This window comes from Lissotriton helveticus, chromosome 2_2 (genome assembly GCF_964261635.1).
Source record: "Lissotriton helveticus chromosome 2_2, aLisHel1.1, whole genome shotgun sequence".
Classification (NCBI taxonomy): domain Eukaryota; kingdom Metazoa; phylum Chordata; class Amphibia; order Caudata; family Salamandridae; genus Lissotriton; species Lissotriton helveticus.
Genome location: NC_136060.1, coordinates 115,440,476 through 115,457,634, shown reverse-complemented (window position 1 = coordinate 115,457,634; position 17,159 = coordinate 115,440,476). Strand labels below are relative to the sequence as shown.

Below are 17,159 nucleotides of genomic sequence, written 5' to 3'. Positions count from 1 at the left end.
GAGGATGACATCTGGGGCCTGTCGCCTAATGTATTGGTGGACCATGTCACATTTGACCTTGTCCCCCAGTCCATTTACATTCAAGCTGAGGACTCTAACCCCTATGTCACACTGTGTATCCATCTATCTTAATGTTTAGAAGTCGCTCTTGCTTGGTAACCCTGTTGATGTCGACAAAACAAACACAAACCACAAACGATAAATCTCAAAACAGATCAATCCTTCCCAACTGCCCCCTCCCTGCACCAGTTCCCATTATCAAACTTGCAGAGTGCCTGTCGCCCACAAACACCAACTAAAAGTTGTAAATTGGGGTACGTGGTGCCCCCCCTCTCATAATATTGCCCCACCAACTGTCCCCAGCTACGGATCGACCATTGCTCGCCTGTAGAAGATGCATGGCGACTCTGAACAAATCCCTGGCTCCCTCTCGCAACCAAGAATTTATCGGACAAACCTTTAAGGCCATGACTCCAGCTGTCTCGGACCTTCCCCTCGCCCCCATACATTACCCCCAGTCATTTACCTCTAGTCAATCAGCTGGCCTCCAACCAGTCCGCAGCCATCTCAGGCTGCTCGAAGAACCAGGCTCTGCCATCTGCTTCCACACGGAGCCTGGCTGGGAATAGCATTGCGCATTTATAACCCTTCTCTCGTATCGCATTTTTGATCCCAAGGAAAGAACGCCTCTGTCTCTGAACCATCTGAGTGAAGTCTGGAAAAAAGGTGATCTCTGTGTTGTCATATCTGAGACGAGGCCCCACTCTGGCATGTTGGAGGATAACGTCCCGATCTCTGAAGTTCAGTACCCTGGCGTGGATTGGGCGCGGGGGGGGGGGGGGGGCGGCTTCGGGGCGGCCCCCCGGCACTCTTTGGCCTCCCAATAACAAAGAACTTTCAGAGTCCCTTTGGCTGCAGGTGTTTAAGAATGAGGTCCTTTACAAAGAGGTCAGTGGCCTGCCCTCAGATTTTTCTGGAACTCCCAGGATACGTACGTTGTTGCGCCGCAGTCTTCCTTTGTAGTCATCCATCTTCGTTTCTGCGTATTTCCGAAAGGTTTGCAGTTCTTTAATATCAGTTTGCACTTGAGAGGTATCTTCCACCAGACTCGCGGTTGTAAGTTCCAGTTGCTTGATTTTCTCACCGTGTTCGTTTTGGTCCACCCTAAGTAGGTTGACTTCCACTGATATTGCGTCCATCTTTTGCTCCAATGATGTCTTGATTCCCGCGATTGCTTCCAGCACTTCCTTAGGGGTGGGTTCCGGGTCTGACTCAGTATATACTTCGCTGCTCTTACCCATGGGGGAAGGATCAGGTAGAGATGTCTTGGGGAGAGGGTAAGGGTTGAGTCTATTTTGCTGCACCGGTTTGCTTCCCCTTGACGATGCCATGGCGTCACTTATGTCTGTCTCGCCGCCACCAACTAGTCTGACCGGGCGGCCGTCCAATCAGCCAGGGACCCCAGGGAGCAACAATCACTCGGTGTCGCAGACAATGTCGCCAACTCAAAGTCGCCTGTTGGGCTAGGCTGTGTCGGGGGTTGGAATGCCTTCAGGGTGGAATTGTTTGTGTTGTGGCACGGGAAGTCAAGGCCAGCTACCGTTCAAACCCCTGAATCTGCTACCGTGGGCAACGGCGTGTACAGGGGAGGGCCTCAATCCCCATTGCGCCCAATATTCGAACTTAGTGCGAGGAAAGCCACCGAGTGGAAGTCTGGACCCACCCTCCACTCACCACGATGGCTGCTGGCACGAGGTACAGCACTTCATCTGGGGCTGATCACTCCGGATTGCTTCTTTCTGGTTGGGGTCCCAACCTCAGGGCATCCCTTTACGAGCTGCTATCGGCAGGCCCCCGGTAATGAGCGAAATATAACTGTCCCACGTCCCCACCAGTGCGTGATTCACCTGTTACACTAGGTGTTTATTCTTACTTGTGTGGAGCCTCTTTTCAAATGGCCACTAGGTCCACCGAGGGTATCCGCTGTTTTGTCCGCCTTGGCTAGGTAACAGGGTGTGATCAAGTCCTCCACACTTACACAGGCCTCTGCTCCCTACTGTTGCTTCAAGTCTTCACCCGCTGGAGTTCACCATTATGCTGCTTTCTGCTCCCTCACGCCTTCACCCGAGTGTCCACCGCTGCAGTCTCCAGGTAAATCCATGCTCTGTTTTGCCTCACTCCCAGTCAGGCCGCTGCCTGTATTGTAGTCCCTGCAGCCTGGGCCAGTGCTCACCGCCATGAGCCCCGGCTGCCGATGCACCCAGAGGCGTCGTCACCGCTGCCCCCTCGTTACGCGGTATAATTAGACGTGGCCATATGCGGGGCAATCAGAAGGGCAGCGGGTGTGCTACACATCGCCGACACCCACCGGGGGCCACAGGGACACTTCTTAGGTCCTCCGGTCACAGGTCCGGCCTCAAGCTCCCCGTGGGCGCCGCTAAGGTGCCGGATTCCTCCCCCGGCCGCCACTACACTCGAGTCCCTGGCGTCTCCTTGCTGCAGGCCCAAGCCCCTTCCATACCCGTCCGCGGCTCCGAGCTTCAGCAGCGCAGCAGGGGGAAACAGCACCGCTCCCGCTCCAGTCCCGACTCACCGGGCAGAGGCCCAGCCAACGCTCAAAAGCTGGTGTCAGTATCCTATTCTCCACCGGTGTCCACCGAGAGCGAGGCTCCTGGTCAGCCTCCCGCTCTCCCAGCCTTGCTCTCCACACCAGGCCTCAGCGTCACTGCTCCGGGCAGGCCCGATGTTCGGATGTCACCCTCTGCGGGACAGCGATGCTCCGGCAGAATCCGCTGTCACCGAACCAGGCGCCCGGGGTGTTCAGCTGCACAGGACAGTGTTGTGTCTTACGGAAGATTGTGACAGATAGACGGGGTATTGGGGAAGACACGGAGCTCCACTGAGTTGCGGCCATTGCGACACGTGGCTCAGCCACGCCCCCCCACAGGCCTGACTATTAAGGCAAGCAAGTGCCAAATAGGGCAGAGTTCCGTGGGGTTTCTGGGCCCTCTGGTAGGTGGCGGCCATGTACAGCCTTTCCAAGCTTGGACAGCTCCTGTTACCCAGACTCAGGTCAGGACATTCCTTGGACTGACGGGGTATTCACAATGTTTGTTCAAAATGATGGGACCATTGTGGGGCCCATAACGGAACTCACTTCTTTTGACACTTTGAAAGCTGCTATGTGTTCAGCACCAGTGTTACTGGCCCCTGATTACACAAAAGAATTTGTAGTTCAGACAGATGCTTCAGAGCAAGGGATTGGGGCAGTGTTGCCACAGCTAAATGAAGCAGGAGGCTTCTTCCCAGAGAGCAGAGGTGGAGTGCCATTGAGAGAGAGGCTTTTCCTGTGGTGTGGTCCTTGAAAATATTGAGACCATATTTGTTTGGGGCTCACTTTGGTGTTCAAACTGACCACTGGCCTCTCAGGTGGCTCATGCAGATGAGAGGGGAGAATCCCAAGCTGTTAAGGTGGTCCATTTCCCTACAGGGAATTGACTTTACAGTGGAACACATACCTGGGGTTGCCCATGCAAATGCAGATGGACTTTCAAGGTTTTTCCACTTAGCTGATGAGGACTACCAGGGTGTAGGTTAGTAACCCATCACCTTACGTTTGGGTGGGGGGCTATGTTGCAAAGTCATCCCGTGCCCTGGGCACCCCCCAACTTTTTGCTGACTGATGCTGGTGGTAACTGATTTTGACTGACCCTGGGCTCTGCCTAACCAGGCTCAGTGCTAAGCTGAAAGGACCACATTAGAATACAGTTAAAACACCTAACATACACCAGGGCACACTATGGTATGGTAGGGTACCCCTGTAATTGGCATGACCTACCCCATAAGCCCCTAGTATATAATAGGGCAGGGGATTGAAACTGCCTAGAAGTCCCCAGTACCCTGGGGCATGGCAGTTTAGAGACCAGTATATTTTTCTGCACTTGCATGTGTGCCCTGCTGAAGCCTGAGGTCAGTTTAAAAACAGCCCTGGCTGCCAGGACTGCTTTTAAAAAGTAAATTGTGCCCAAACTCGACTTTGGTGGTAGGGGCACGTAAAAATGGAAAGCCTACAATGTTGTGGCATATTATGGACCCCCATGGTCTTCCCTAGGTATCCCAGGGGTGGGGGTCAGTTATCTATAAGGTACACCCTTATAAAATGAGTTTTTATATGCCTGGGAAAAGTGAAATTTCACATTTCACTCCCCACATTGTGGTAAAGTGCTGCTCAAATTCGACTTTGATGCTAGGAGCACAGTAAAAGGAGAATCTGCAATGTTTCTACAGATTCAGATTCCCTAGAGTTTACCCTAGTTGCAAATTGGGTGGGGTTCCTGTAGATATAAGGCAAGTACTTATAAAATATGTTTTTGTAAGTCCTGGTGCTGGAAAAATGGCCCAAGTCATTTTTCCCATTGCAGATCCCTTGTTACGTAGATTAACATAGTAGGAAGTTATTGATTAATAATTATTGATAGGACAGGACTAGGTTGGCCATTTAAAGACTTCCTTGAATGGTAGTAGTAAATCCAACAATATCATATTGTTGAATTTCTCCTAAAGTGTACATACAAGAAGTTATAAGACTTTCTTGTTTGTACGTCCAAATTCAGCCTTCCAGTGGTCTGCCCTGATTGGTCAGGGTTAAGTGGATTATCCAGGCTGCTTAGAAGAGGTATTAAATAACCCCTGGGGTTACCAGCTCTGCTGGGAGGGCAGTGTGCTGGTCCATAGGAATGCCAGGCCAGTGGGAGGAGTCATAAACCATGCTCTTCAAAGGCAGAGGGGAGGCCATGGTGTCAGTTACACTTTTACACTTTTGACCCAGAGTCAGGGCTAGGCTTAAGGAAGGTATGTGCAGATGTAGTGGGAGAGTCTAGGGAAATAAGCCATCCCTGGGGGTGTGTTTAGCCAGGTCCTGACTCTCTGCTGGAAAATAAGCCATTATGGATTTTGAAGATTTGGTGCACTCTGAGACAAAATAATGCCATACTCTACAGGATGTGGTCATCGCCTTGAGGAGTTACCCTGCTCCCATTGGTCAGGAGTGCCCTGCTGCTTGACCCAGAGAATTTTGAATAAGTATCTGAGAGGGGCAGAGCCCTCCAGATCTGCTGCTTGAAACTTACTGAAGCAAGAAGTGTCCTGCTGAGAAGTTTTGTCGTGCAAAATGTTCTAAGGACTGACTTCTGAAGACTACACCACCTGAAACTGCAGCCTTGTGGATTACCTTGCTGCTAAAGGACTAAAGAGTGGACTCCCTGTAAGCTACAGGTTGACAGAGCTCACCTGGACATCCACACGAAGATTTCCCAGCCTGGAGTACCAATGGATTTGTAAGGGTTTTGTTCAAGTGGATTGCGGAATTGAAGTTTCACACTTTCAAGGACCCTCTTGGAGATTCCAGAACCTTGGATTGTGTGTTGGTTACTTTAGGACCCGCAAGCTGAACTTCAGGAAGTAGTTCTAACTGGACCCCGCCTGCTGGAGAAGGCGCACAACACATTTGGTGAGATTCTCCAGAACAATTCCTAAAGGTGTCAGAGAAAACAAAATGACTAAAAGGGGCACTGTTGGTTTCTAAGCACTAGAAAGTGATTAATCTTTAAAAATTCATATATCTGGGTCCCTACTGTGAATTTTTTTCGTTTTGGTGTAATTTAAAAGATAAAAAATATTACCTATTTTTATAAATTGGCGTTGGGTTTTTATTTTGTGTTGTGTCTTAATTATTCACTGAAATAGTGTTTTTAAATGCTTTACATGCCTGTCTTTAAAGTTAAGTCAGTCTGCTCGCAGCCACATTACCAAGGGTTGAGCATAGGAATAATTTTCTAAGACCTATGCTGGGTCCCACCATGTGTTAGAGGCATTATTGGCAGTGGCAGACCTACATTTGCCCCTACCAATAACCCACTTTCCAACATCCTGTTACTGGCAAAATGAAATCGGAGTCTTAGGATACAGTTCTGAAGATTTAAAGACTTTACTACAAGGTAGTTGTGTTATCAGACGGTCTGCAAAACTCTTTGAAAATATTTCTCTCCTGGAGGACCTGGTCAACCTGCCTAGCCTACCAAGAAAAAGATGCAACATCATTGTTTTTACATTTGCTTGAGTATAACATTGAACAACTTTTTCCACTGCATTGCACGAGGCACTTGGTTATTTCTAACCTTTGATCTTTGTATTTGATATTCTTTATTTATGTGACATTTTTCTTATGAATTTGTTGTATTTTTAACTATCTGTGTGCATTTTAAGTTCATTATTTCTTAACTATAATGTTGTTTGATTAATTGAATATCACATGCACATGCATTTTCTCTGAGGAAATCCTGCTGCTTATAATCCACATTTGTAAAGCGCACAATCACCCGTAAGGGTCTCTTGGCGCTGGGGGCCGTCGGGAAGATTAAGCAAGCTATTGCCCAGAGTCACATGGTGCTGGGTTAATCTGCCGCCGGTGCTGGGGATCGAACCTTGATCCCCAGATTCCGGAGTCAGTCGCCCTAGCCGCGGCGCCACACCTCTTCCACTATAAGGCAGCGCCGTGGATTCCTCAAGGATACTAATTTATCTATGTGGATCAGGTTGTTGGACATAGCAAGCGCTGAGCTACAACTCAAATGAAGACTGTGGCCTCTGTCATCCACATCTTAAAACTCCAAACTTGTAATGCCCGACAATTTTTGCCTTTTAAAAAAACGCTGAAAACAATCCCTTCTGGGATGTGTTAGAACCTGAAAAATACGATTTTACCAATGTGCCTGACAGACCTATCATAATTGTCTCCTCTTTCCAATCGAATGTTTTTGTGAAATAACTGAAAAGAATACTAAACATCTAATAGATCTAATATCTAATGAAATACAAGATTATAGTTGATGGAATGTTTTCTCTCTCTCTACTTCCTTTGCTGTAGGTTCGATCATATGTTTTGTTGTTATGTAGAGGGGGAACATTTCTTCTATACATTAATGCAAGCCTAGAAACGGGTCAGTACAAACAATATCTAGCTAGCTAGTTGTACTCAATACCTCTATGTTGCGCAATATTGCAATTCTTTCAATCAATTTATTTACAAACATATTGAAACTGCTGCTTTTCATTTATTGCAAATCTCACCCTACTTTACATGACCAGCACTCATTTATGGAATAATCTTTTCTCCAACTTAATGCCACATATAACGAGCATTGGCATAGTCAACAGGTCTCGCCTTTGGGACCTTATAATTGTTTAGACATGCAACAGTTGATGTTGTTCCACCAAGGATATTGTACTGCATAACTAAATACTTATAAGGGTTCAAAGGCGAGACCTATTGGCTAAGCCAATGCTTGTTTTAACATATTCATGCCGTCCCAATGCAATGACGTTAAAGCCTTGGGAATCAAAGGGCTTGCAAGGACAACATCACCTCCTCAAAGAAATCCTTTTATATGGAAATTGGGTCAGTGGGCAGATGGAAAACAGCAGGAGAGAGTGCCAAAAGGAGCTGGGGAGAAGGGGCCTACGAGGAGGGGCACTGGCCGCACGGGAGCGGCAGGGTGACCGAGTGGACACTGTCCTGTCCGGTTGCTCCCCTCGCCCTCTGCCTCCCCCAGACGCTACATTCACTGCTGGCTGCATTCGCTCCTGCCTACCTGCCTGCCTGCCTGCTGCTTAAGCGCACTCAGCGCTCGGTATCGTTTTTGTGCAGATCTAATTTATTTATTTAATTGTCTTTCTCTGTATTGTACTCGGCGCTCGCTAGTACTTGCCTGCTGATACTATATTGAGGTCCATCTGCGCACTACTGCTGATTTATCAGAAAAGAGACGATTGTAGAGTGCATTTTCAGTGTTTATCTACTTTGTAGCTGTGTTTACCCTCGGCAGCCCGTGGCTCCTCCCAGATCCCGCCTCCCAGCCGCCCCTCCCACGCTCCACCCCCTCCACCATCCATTTATGGCCAATGCCCCCACGCGCAGCGTCCACGCGCTACGGCCACGCCGAAGGTGCGCCAAAGGTAAGCCCGTCTACGCCCGTCCGCGCCTGGACCGCGCCCAGCGCCAGACCCCCTGCCCCTCGCGCTGCCCAGCCCTCCCGCATCACCTACGATGCCGCCACCCTCCTAGCCCTTAACCCCGGCCGCGCCCCCAACTGCGTCCAAGCCGCTCCTGGACACACCCATGGTCCTTTCTCTTGCTACTCCTGCAAATTCATCGGCACCAACAACATCTCCGCTACAACCACACCACAGATTCCCGACCCCAACCACCTACAATGCATCCTGCTCAACACCCGCTCGGTCCATAGGCATGCCATTGACCTCTGGAATCTACTAGACACCATCTCTCCAGACATCGCCTTCCTTACAGAAACATGGATGAACGCTTCCTCCGCCCCAGACATCACCATTGCCATCCCTGAAGACTATAAGATCACACACAAGGACCGTACCAGCCACACAGGAGGAGGAATCGCTATCGTCCATAAAAAATCAATCCACATCTCAACCAGCTCTGACGTCAACCTCGCCAACTCTGAACACCTTCACTTCCAGATCCACATCGACCCCAAGACCACACTCAGAGGCACCCTCCTTTACAGACCACCAGGACCCCGCGCAAAGTTCAGTGAAGACATCACGGACTTCATCACTCCACACGCGCTCCCCTCCAAAGATTACAACCTTCTGGGAGACCTCAACTTTCACCTTGAAAATAACAACGACCGCAACACCACCACCCTCTTGGACAACCTCGCCAACCTCGGACTTAAACAACTGGTCACTTCCCCCACCCACATAGCAGGTCACACACTCGACCCCATCTTCACCTCCAGCAATCATGTCTCCTTCAGCCACACCACGGATCTCCTCTGGACTGACCACAGCTGCGTTCACTTCACCTACAACAAGCCGAAACCCACCAACCACCTCCAACCAACTCTGCAAAGAAACTGGAACAAAATCACCATCGACCAGATCTCCTCATCACTCCTTCTAAACACCCCAGCCCACTCTTCTAACCCAGACCAAGCCGCCGCCAACTTCACCCTATGGTTATCCAACACCGCCGACATCCTAGCACCACTGAAAAAACGTCAACGCAAACCTGGCAGCAAGAAGGCCTCATGGTTCAACGATGATCTTAAGAAGTCCAAGAAACTCTGCCGCTCCCTTGAAAAGGCCTGGAAAAAAGACCCAACCACTAGCACCAAGGACGCCTTCAAAAACGCCACCCGCACACACCACCAACTAATCCGAAAGGCCAAGAAAACAGCATTCAAGGATCGACTAGACAACAACGCCCACAACAGCAAGGAACTTTTCAACATCGTCAAGGAATTCACCAACCCCTCGGCCAACTCCAACGACATCACCCCGTCTCAAGCCCTCTGCGACTCCCTAGCTCTATTCTTCCACAACAAAATTGCGGACATCCACAACAGCTTCGACAACCAACCCGGAGACCAACCCACCCAACCTCATGCTGAACATTCCCCCCCCTCGAACACTCTTAACGACTAGAACCCAATCTCCACTGAGGACACCATCCGCCTGATGAACTCTATCCACTCAGGATCCCCCACAGACCCATGTCCGCACCACATCTTCAACAAAGCAGACTCCGTCATAGCACCGCACCTCCGAGACGTCATCAACTGCTCCTTCAACTCCGCCACCTTCCCGGAAAGCTGGAAACACGCTGAACTCACCGCCCTTCTGAAAAAACCCACAGCGGACCCCACCGAACTCAAAAACTACCGCCCCATATCGCTCCTTCCTTTCCCAGCCAAAGTCATCGAGAAAGCTGTCAACAACCAACTCGCCGCTTTCCTCGAAGCCAACAAATCCCTCGACTCCTCACAATCTGGCTTCCGAGCAAAACACAGCACTGAGACCGCCCTCATCGCAGCAACAGACGACATTCGAACCCTACTGGACAATGGAGACACAGTTGCCCTCATCCTCCTCGACCTCTCTGCAGCCTTCGACACAGTCTGCCACAGCACCCTTTTACAACGCCTCAGAAACATCGGAATACAAGGAAAAGCACTCGAATGGATCACCTCGTTCCTCACCGGAAGAACCCAGAGGGTCCGCCTTCCACCATTCAAGTCCGAAGCCACTGAAGTCATCTGTGGCGTACCACAAGGATCCTCACTCAGTCCCACCCTCTTCAACGTATACATGAGCCCCCTCGCGGCCATCGCTCGCCAACACAACCTCAACATCATCTCCTACGCGGATGACACTCAACTGATCCTTTCTCTCACCAATGACCCCAGCACCGCCAAAACAAACCTACACGAAGGAATGAAAGAAGTTGCCGAATGGATGAAACAAAGCCGTCTGAAACTGAACTCAGATAAAACAGAAGTCCTCATCTTAGGTACATCCCCCTCTGCATGGGACGACTCTTGGTGGCCGGAAGCCCTTGGAAAAGCACCCACCCCGACAGACCACGCACGGAACCTAGGCGTTATCCTGGACTCTTCTCTCTCAATGAACAGACAAGTCAACGCCGTATCCTCATCCTGCTTCAACATTCTTCGCATGCTCAAAAAAACATTTCGCTGGATCCCCACCGAAACCAGAAAAACAGTCACCCATGCTCTGGTCACGAGCCGACTGGACTACGGAAACACCCTCTACGCGGTACTACCGCTAAACTCCAGAAGAAACTCCAACGAATCCAAAACGCCTCAGCCAGGATCATATTAGACATCCCGTGTAACGAACACATCTCTGGCCACCTGAAAGACCTCCACTGGCTACCCGTCAATAAGAGGATCACTTTCCGACTGTTAACCCACGCACACAAATCACTCTACGACATCGGACCAGAATGCCTCAACTCACGACTGTCCTTCTACACCCCCTCCCGCCAACTACGTTCTTCCAGCCAAGCCCTCGCCACTGTACCCCGCATCAACAAGACCACCATGGGAGGCAGATCCTTCTCATACCTGGCAGCTAAAACATGGAACTCACTCCCCACCTACCTTCGCCTTACCCAGAACCACCTAGCATTTAGAAAGCAACTTAAAACGTGGATATTTGACAAGTAATCCTCCTCCCCTCCCTAAGCGCCTTGAGACCCTCTGGGTATGTAGTGCGCTATATAAATTCTCTGACTTGACTTGACTTGACATGCAGGCATGGTGGCGTGAGCCATGGGGAACATGCATTGGTACCGTGCCCCTGGATACGGACGCCTTCCAGGTCGCAGTGGGCAGCATGTCCCAGGTAACGCATCTGCAATGAACAACACTGCTTGGGGTGTATTTTTAGGAGCTTGTGAGTAGACATGGTAGAAAAATACATGCAAGCCCACTCATTGATGCATGCAGAAAGGCGAACCTTTGTGGCCTTCACCAAGAGCAGAGCTCTGCCAGGCCGTTTGGCTGGCAGTCAGTCAAGAAAATGTTTCCAACTCTGCCGATGCAGACACAACTAAAAAGGAGTTTTCAAAGCACGGCTGAGATTTGTAGGACTTTTTTTAGTCTAGCGCCTTATCTGCAAGGAGGCTCTGGAGCACTATTATAGGCGCTCATAATTGTGTTCTGGACGGTCTAGGCAAAGAGAGAGATAGGGAGAGAGAGGGGAGCTGAGAATAAAAAGAGAGAAAAAGGAGAAGGACGGAGAGCGAAAGGGGAGAGAGAAAAAGAGGGAATGAGAAAAAGAAACGGAGAGAGATGAGAATAGAGGAAAGAGAATATGGGGGAGGGAGAATGAGAGAAAAAGCGAGAGAGCGCAGGATTGAGGGGAGGTTTGAGGTAGAGTCAGGAGTTCAAAATGCTTGGCGCCTGTTCAAGAGGTGAGGGGGCGGGACTTGTTCCGAGCAGATGACGTCAGGAGCTGGCATCACACCAACTCTCAAGGCACACTCAAGATCAAGCCACTGACCAATGTCTGGTGATGCTGAGCGAACAAAAGCAACAGAAAGCCAACATCTGGGCACTGGAGCTGCTCACCAGACTGGCAATGCCCACTACAACCTCACAACAGCACTGGCACGTTTCGTCTGCCACCAGCTCTTGGATAAAACAGCACATATAGACAAGAGACGTATGGTGAAGCAAGCGCCAACCTTTCATATGGGGGAAGACACGACCTGGTCGGTTTCTGTCAGTGTACGGTTCGCACAATACTACACAAAACGGCAAGAATTATACACAAAGCAACACATGCACAGCAGGGAATGTGAGAGGAAAGGCACGGTGTTATATACAGTAGCGAGTACAATGCAGCAGTCAGCAGTTCCTCACAAAGGTAGGCACATTAATCTGTTTGGGTTTCAAGGACCCCTTTCTGCATGTAAATGGGATAATAATCTGGAGCGAATCCAGGGATTGTGCGCAGTGAGAAGGCGAGCTTCAGTGGCCTTGGCGCCAGCCATGAGTGATTGATCGGATTCCCACAGCACAGAACACGACACGAAGAGAGCCATCACGGGCCAGCCCCTGGCAGGGGAGTACCGAAGGTGAGCGAGGAAAAGCGCCCAAGATCACAAGCTGTGCCTGCAGGGGAGCGGGTGAAAACACTGCAGGAGAGAGAGGGAGGTGAGGTAGGGTAAGCTGTTTTAATGCACTTGTGCTTGTGCTGGCATCCGCCTTGCGGGAGCGAGCAGCAGCGGCGCGAGAGCCATATGTTTTTAATTACCAAGCGCCGCTGCCTGCTTCCGCATGGTGGATGCCAGCACAAGCACGAGTGTGCTTGAAAAGGAGCAGACCGATGGCTAAAGGCCCTCCTAGAGCAGCGCATACTCGCTGCCGGGGCGAGACCTAAAAAGAGTTGTCTGATAAGAATATAACCTTAAACAATTAGACGTGACTGATGCCAGAATAGCGGTCAAAGAAGTAAAACCTATCTCAGTTGATGCTGCATGTGGTTAAAGTGAACAGCCTCTACTTGTGGTGCACAAGTCCAATTGTAACAAGCATTAATGTATCGGTTTAACCTCTGTAATGAATAAAGAGCGGTTTTCATCAATCATCATCCGGGAGAAGGAAAGAGCTCCCTGACAAATAACACAGGGTGGGGAGAATGTGGGGCAGCAACCAGAGCGGCTGATTCGAGAGCTGGGGATCCGGGTTTGAGTCTCGGTGGGGCTGCGCCACATACTGTGATTCTATGCAAATCACTTAAACTCTCCTGGTGATAAATTATTATATAAATATGCTGCAAGAGTAAAAAGCGAAACTTCATGGAAATATAGTTCCACCAAAGTGGATGTTAACAGTATTTCGGAAACAGGAAACCGATAAGGGAAGCAGACAAGGAAAAAGCATTGGTTAATGTAGGAAAATATGGTACAGCCCATAGAAATAGAAGAAAGGTAAGTTGCACGCCCAGTAACCAAAGAGAAGCCAGGAAAGAGAGGAGGTTGGAGGTAAGTTCCTTTTAATTTTATATTAAAAACTATAGATTCCTCAATCACAGCGTAAAAGTTACGCAGGGGAAACCTAACAATGTAAGTAAACTAAGCAAATTTGCTGTTAGTCTGAAGGATATGCTTGTAATCTAATTTTAAAAAAGAGAGAATTGGCTGTCAATCGATAGGAAAGTTGTGCTTCTCTAAAATACTCAGACCATTGGATGGACACAAATTAATAAAAGTGAACTGTATTGGGATTCTGGAATATTGTGAAGCATGATTTTTGTGTTTTAGACAATCACACATTAAATTACTTCAATTTAAGGAGAGGCAATATTTAATGAAAGAAAATTACAGAAATATCTTGTATCTATACATTGTGCCTGGGGAGTCTGGAAACATGTTTTATGCTCTTGCACTTAGCTACGTTTTTTTACAAGTAAAATACTTGAGTCCAGTTGTTTAAATTAAAGTAGTAGTAGGTGGTGGTTTCTGGGTCATCAAATAAAACTATAGACTCCAAGGAAAGGTTTGTACACATTGTGACTTCTAATTTACAAATGAAAGGTCGCATATTCTTTCAATTTGTTTTACTTTTTTATTTAAATGTTCCGTTTTCAACACAATATCAGGCTCAAAATATCTACTGCTCACTCACTATTGAGAGTTGGATTTTATCAGGGCAAGCAAGTTTTAGGGCCTACTGGCCCATCCTGTTGAACGAGCTTGCCCTGGCCTCATTAGCTTATTGAGAGGGCTCTTCTCTTTGACGAAGTAAGATGCATGCATTACATGGATTGTTGACTCATTTCGGAGTATGTGTATGAAGACTGTGTATTTGGTAGTGGCTTGGCAGTGCTCCGGTTAACCGCTTCAGCGCAGCGCAGATTCCTGCGCTGTGCTGAACGTTCCATTGGGCTTATGGAACCATGACGGAACGGTTCCGTCATGAGCACAGCTCAACCGACGCTCATGACGGAACCGTTCCGTCATGAGCATAGAAGGGGTTAAAACACAGCCCACCTGGTGGTTGGTGTCGATCATGGTCCACAGAATGATATTAACATGTGAGATATGTGTGTAAAATACCAACTGCCACCAATACATTGAGCGTTGTGTATAAAGTGTCCTCTTCTGGTAACATACAAATTCATAAAACTCTCGTGCATTAAGAAACAATTTTTTTAAGAATACAAGCTTTATTCAGTCTAGTGATACTCGGCCCTCTGGTGAACAGCAGCGCGAGCTACTGTTTAGCTGCTGAACACTAACATGCAGAAAAAAAGTTGAATAAACAGGTAAGCCTTTATTAATCTGCAAAGCAAATGCTTTCCTGTTTGTTTAACCTTTAATTAGACCTCTTTACACAATCCCTGACCCACCCAGACCCCCTACTGCCAACCTGCTGGCATCAGTTCGGCCCACGGGCACATCACAGACCGTGCTTTGTTGCCTCTGGGTAAATGTTTGTGAGTACCCATGATCCAGTCAATATAGTGACCCCTGTGGAACCATGTGGTTATCAACCATAATGGGATAGAATTATTTACGCAATACATTTGACAGTAGGTCTTTAGGTAATCCTTTAATATCTCTTTCTACCCAGAAACTCTCAAACTACAAACAAGTACTCACAACCAGGGAACGAAATCCTGCCCCTCTGAATAAAGTAAATAATAATATTAATAATAATAATAATAATAATAATACTAGATATTTGTAAAGCGTGACAGATACCTCAAACAGAAGTGTCACGGCGCTGAAGAAGACAGTAGTGCCACAGAAGTTGGACAAGACCAGTTCTCCGGGCCCTAGTCCGCCCCAAAGAGCCAGGTTTTAACCATTTTCCTAAAAAAGGTCTCAGTTTCTATGGTGCGGACGTTACTGGGCAGAGAATTCCACAGTTTTGCTGCTCCAAGCGTAAAAGATCCGCCCCCCCATGCACGACTTCTTGAAAAAGGGAAATACACAGTAAAAATTGTGAATCGGACCTCAAGGATCTAGACTGCTTATATCCAAGTAATCTTTGTTTTAGACTGTTAGGGCATTTTTCATGCATGGCTCGGAATGCCTGTGTCAAGGCCTTGAATTCAATTCTCTTGGCCACTGGGAGCCAGTGAAGTGTTTTTAAATGCGGAGAGACATGTTCACGAAAAGGAACTCGCCTGATCAGCCTCGCAGACGCATTTTGCACCATCTGCAGGTGCTTCCTCCCAAATGTGTGACTACAGGGTGGATTTCTCCCCCTCCCCCCCCAGACCAGTGAAGCTTGTTCCCTCTAAAATATTGGGTAAGTGATTGCACTACAGAGATGTGGCACTTTTGTTACACAAGTGCTGTCAAGTGTTTTCTCTCATGTGTGAGTAGCACCATTCCCTTACTGATCAAACGACAACGCACTGGAATTTAGTTGAACGAAAGCCACAGGTCACTCAGAATATGAGATGGATCTTATGGAGAAATGAGAATAAAAAGCAATGTCCGGCAAATTCGAATCTATGTTAGTACATTCTAGATCCAAAAGTACTACATGAGAAGAGAGGGAGAAAGCATATGCGTTATAAATGTGCATGTAAGCAACTCTCACTGAAATTAAACCAAGCTGCCATGTAATGTGCTTTTTAGAATATACGTTTGATAAAACCATGTTGATGCTGGAGACACATTTTGCAGTTCATCCGAAAATAAAGAGATTGAAAACGTGCAGGGCAGTAACACCCACGAATCACTTTGCGCGTTTGCCTTAATAGTACCAAATTGTAGGTAAATATTACTTTGAGGGAGCACACCCAAACAACTGAACTACCTGTTGCGCTTAAATGGTAAGTCTTTGCACCACCTTGTAAACCTACACGCGTTACTCAGAACTCAGGTATAAGGTACTTACTATTTCAGCAAATATGTCAGTAAACAGGTTGTGAAAAACATAGTGCAAGACATTTTCAGGAACACCTAACCTTTTTAGAATAAGGCTAACCTGTTGTGCACGCTTAGAATGAGATGCAAAGGACGACAGACCCACAAAGAGAATTTTGACTACTTCGGAAAAGAATGTAAACAGTCTATGAAAATCACAACAGGTGAACCTGGAGGAGGCCTGGCTGAGTCTCCATCAGGATCCAGACAGAACAGTTCCCTCGGGGCACAGGGCGCTGCAGTGCTCTACTACTTCCACGCCCTCCCCGGCTGCCGGCAAGGAAAAGTGGGTCACTGGGCCTAGCAGGCAACCCTCTCATCATTCTCGTGTACACCGGTCTCTTCTGTTCGCACTGCTGTGCCCACCGCGCTACGCTGGGTTTTGCAAAGTGGGAGGCAGCGACTGGGCAGAAACCAGCCGGCTGCCTACCACCCCGACAGCTACCTAGATCTGTCTGCTCGGCGGGCAGCGTCTTCTGGGCGCAAGGCTACACCTACCCGCACAGAGACACCACACTCGGGCGGTGAAGCCGTCTTTGACCCCCTTCGCTGGACTTCAAAACCGCACGGGACCCCCAGCTGCGACGGGTGACTGCTGTCAGAGCAGCTCTGCCATCGTCGACAGTGCGCATGCCATAACCACTCAGCGCGTCTCCCCCCTCGATGTCAGTACGCATGCGCCCGCTGGGAGGAGCCCGAGGACTCTCGTTGCGAAGCTTTTGCTGTATTCGAAGTGCGTTACCGTGTCTTTTACAAGTACATTATGATTTTAGGCTAATTTCTCTCCGACCTCGCTTCGCTTTTTTATGCAACTTGTTAACTAACCATCTTTGAGTGTGAAATAATACTTTGCGAGCTCAGACTTAAGGCG

The 17,159-nt window shown here is 48.5% G+C and overlaps 1 protein-coding gene across 4 annotated transcripts in view; it reads right to left on the bottom strand.

The window, feature by feature from the left end:
* The window catches only part of CLOCK (clock circadian regulator), a 1,757,788-nt gene extending 1,740,865 nt beyond the window's left edge, over positions 1 to 16,923 (bottom strand). For 3 of the 4 annotated variants that reach the window (XM_078678181.1, XM_078678183.1, XM_078678184.1), the window contains exon 1: positions 16,787 to 16,923. The gene's annotated coding sequence lies outside the window, so the exon portion shown is untranslated. The remainder of the gene's footprint in view (positions 1 to 16,786) is intronic. The other variant, XM_078678182.1, reaches the window with a different exon arrangement.
* Between the last annotated feature and the right edge of the window lie 236 nt (positions 16,924 to 17,159).